This window comes from Pyxicephalus adspersus, chromosome Z (assembly GCF_032062135.1).
Source record: "Pyxicephalus adspersus chromosome Z, UCB_Pads_2.0, whole genome shotgun sequence".
NCBI lineage: Eukaryota > Metazoa > Chordata > Amphibia > Anura > Pyxicephalidae > Pyxicephalus > Pyxicephalus adspersus.
The window spans coordinates 89,494,426-89,498,106 of record NC_092871.1 but is presented as its reverse complement, the minus strand read 5'-3'; the positions used below and the strand labels follow the sequence as shown (position 1 = coordinate 89,498,106).

Genomic DNA, 3,681 nt, shown 5'->3' with positions numbered 1-3,681 from the left:
AGTGCCGACTGAAGATATTTGTGGCCCCATATTGTATTGAGATGTTCTGACCTTGTCCCAGGAAGACTTCAGGACCCTATGAGGATTCCATGAGGCCCCTGTGGTAGGCCACCTTCCATGAGGACCCTATGGTAGATATTATAAGCCAATGGGCACGCTGGCACTGCAAACAGAACCCTTCCACACATGGCCTAATTTTAGGGTAAGTAAACGTGGCTCTTAGATTGTTATTGTTTTTATGAAACCTAGTGATTGGATAGGGTGGGGTGAGCTTTTGTTTTTTTAGCCAGAGATCAGACAGCAGTTGTCAGCACAGAAATCAGAAATATAGGATCTGTAGGTACTGACTTGTTTTAATATGCAAATGCCTGTTCAGTGACTCATTGTGCAGCAAGGGATAAGAATGATATAATCACCGGTACATGTATTTTTCTTTTCAGTGTTGTCATCTTCAGTCTGGGAGGGCTTACATAATCGCACTGTTAGGTTGAAAAAATAAGACATTTTTCAATCAGTTCAACTCAATAAAAGAACCCTAAAGCACTGACCCCAGGTGAAAGAATGTATCAGGGGGCCCTAGCCTGTGCTTGCCGGGGCCACATAAAAGCTAAATGGAATATACTGTTTAATTGATTAATCTTAGATGAACCCTATTGATAATGTTTTGCTGCAAGAACCAATCATGTCCCCCCTCACCCCCTCTGGTGACCCCCAGGGGCTGCATCAACCAGGGGTTATATAATTACATAACAGTACATTCTCTTTCAGCTCCCATAAAAATTAACAGCTTATTGGTGAATTTAAAGTATATGACCCCCTCCAGTGTTGGGATTTCTTTTTGGCACAGATGCCTGCTGTCACTTACCTCCATTCTGCTTTTGAGGCTCCTCATAGTTTGTGTGAGGTTGTCATTGGGTAACAAGGTAACAATTCATGCTTGCTTGGCCCTGGCAGAGAGGTTCCGGGTTTCCTCAGCAGGTACATTGCAGGGGTGATTGATAGGGGTGCACCATGAGGTTAGGTATAACTGGGTCTGGGGGTAAGATTGTCACAGACTCAGCCACTTTCTCTGAAACAAGACAAGGTGACAGGGTATCTTACAAAATCTTGTCCAATATCTTTAGCAAAAGGAACCCCAGAGTACACAATTTGCACATATCTCCTGTGCTCCCAGGGCTACCCAAAACATGTGGGTGCTTCAGACACTGCTGACATGTTTGAACAAAGTAGGGTGTATATTAGGACCATGAAATTCTGTTTTTATTAGCTGGATAATTTTAAAGGGGGGGGGGGGGGGGTGACCCACAAAACTTGTCTACCCCTATGGAAACCCCACCACCCCACAATACATATACATGAACCCTTTACAATCTACTCTTTATCCACATGGAGTTGTTCAGACTGAACATGTCAGTAGTGATGTATAGAGACATTACAATCTCTCTGCTCAGTGTGAACATTGTATACATAAAAAGGCTGAGCTGGCACAGCAAAGGATCACAATGTTGCTTAGGTTGCACAGTAAGCATGCAAACACGTTATGCAATCTGAATTGCATGAATTCTTTAAACAGAGAACACTACATAATGTTTCTATACATTGTGTTCTCAAGGACAGATTTAGGGAACTTTCAGATATCCGTTATATTGGTTATATTGGTAGTCCCTAGCATGATGCACCATTTGGCCTGTGGACACCTGATCACTACATGAGCTTACATGACTTTCCATTTCAAATCCAAAGCCATCAAAGTTACCCACCCACCTTGAGAAATAAAAGGGCCTGCACTCCACTGCCAAGGCCTTCCATGATATTGTGGAGCCCATGTGTGCCAATTGCATCATTGGAGCAGGTGTGAGGTCAGGTACCGGCCCATGTGTTCAGCATGGCTGATATTAGGACTATGTACAGAACAGCTGAGTTCCTCCATAGCCTAAAGCAGACCTATACTCAAAATATAATCAGCAAGCAAACTCTTGCTGATTGCAAGCATTCAGTCCCGTCACCCTATTGGATGATAAGACAATCTCCATTACATTACAAAAACGTTTTTTATTTTTTTAATACATTTTAAAATGAAATGAAAAATCTACCCCAACGTCTGGGGTTCTTACTGCTGTGACAAAGATTGAGAGGGAATCCTGGCATACCAATGTCAGAGTGCTGGCAGTGCCCAGTCTTGTTCTGCACATGTGGGAGATTGAGTGCCTGATCAATATTATTTGTGGAGCCCCCACTGATGATCACACATGTGCAGATCAAGATTGGATACTTCTGGTGTAGAATCCTGCAGCCTGATAAAATTATGTGATAATAAGTCACGTAGGGATCTCAGGACTAACCATCAAGGTTTCAAGCTTTGTTGAGAACCCCAAAAATAAGGAGGAGATTTATAACCTATATATTCATTATATATAAATCTGGTGATAGGTCCGCTTTAATGGAGACAATTTTGTACACATGGATTGGCGTTACGGACAGGCCTTTACCAAACTGCTGCCAGTTATGTAAAATACCTTTGTATGGCGAATAAATCATAGCCCTCACTGGAGACACCTCAACTCCAATATTTGGGGGTGACAGGCACATACATTGGTCATACAGTGCACATGTGTCAGCAGACAAAGGTCACGTGGTCCCAGCCTATAAAGTGAAACTCCAGGAATACAAAGGTTACATTGTAACATTCTTATAACATCAACAGCCAATCAGATGTCAAACTCCTTGGTGCAGAGGGTGGGAGGAGTTATGCTGCTGGGAAGGATGCAGCTCCGCCCATCTTATAATGCAGTCAGATCATTTTTTATTCTGCCCCAGACTGACCCCAGGCTGACCCCAGACTGACCCCAGGCTGACCCCAGACTGACCCCAGGCTGACCCCAGACTGACCCCAGGCTGACCCCAGGCAGGTCCCTGGCTTCCTCTTGTTTTGGATTTATCACACAGCCCCTCCTGTGACAACAAACATATTACATTATGCCAAAGGTTTCCCACCCTAAACCTGCGTACACACTTCCAATTTTTGTCGTTGGAAAGGATCTTTCACGATCCTTTCCAACGACAAGGGAGTGCACGATGCATGAACGGTGCTGTACATACAGCACCGTTCATGCTCTATGGAGAGGGGAGGGGGAGAGCGACGGAGCGGTACCCTGCTGCGCGCTCTCCCCTTCCCTTTCATTAGGATCGGCTGTCGTCCATCGTCCGTGGATCCGGCAGGTCGGTCGTCCGGACGATGGACGACACCGACTGTACACACGGCAGATTTTCGCCCGATATTTGGCCGATGCCGATTATCGAGCGATAAAAATCTGACGTGTGTACGTAGCTTAAGTGAGCGCACAATGGGCCGGGGGTTTGGATGGCCCTGGGTACAGCACTGCAGACTTTGTCCCCAACCCAACACAAGCTGCATGGCCCTGGGGCCGTCACCTACTGGGGCAATAATCAAATGTCTGCGGACACTGACCCCCAATGTAAGGGGGCAACTCTATACTCACCCCCAATGTAAGGGGGCAACTCTACACTCATGCCCAATGTAAGGGGGCAACTCTACATTCAGGCCCAATGTAAGGGGGCAACTCTATACGCACCCCCAATGTAAGGGGGCAACTCTATACGCACCCTAATGTAAGGGGGAACACTACACTGAGGCTCAATGTAAGGGGGCAACTCTACACT

At 45.7% G+C, this 3,681-nt stretch overlaps 1 long non-coding RNA gene across 1 annotated transcript in view; it reads right to left on the bottom strand.

The window, feature by feature from the left end:
* Window positions 1-335: 335 nt before the first annotated feature.
* Window positions 336-3,681, bottom strand: part of LOC140343703 (uncharacterized) — a 5,024-nt gene continuing 1,678 nt past the window's right edge. The window contains exons 2-3 of the long non-coding RNA XR_011923394.1: window positions 866-1,069; window positions 336-479 (exon numbers count right to left, since the gene is read on the bottom strand). This is a non-coding gene — a long non-coding RNA (uncharacterized lncRNA). The remainder of the gene's footprint in view (window positions 480-865; window positions 1,070-3,681) is intronic.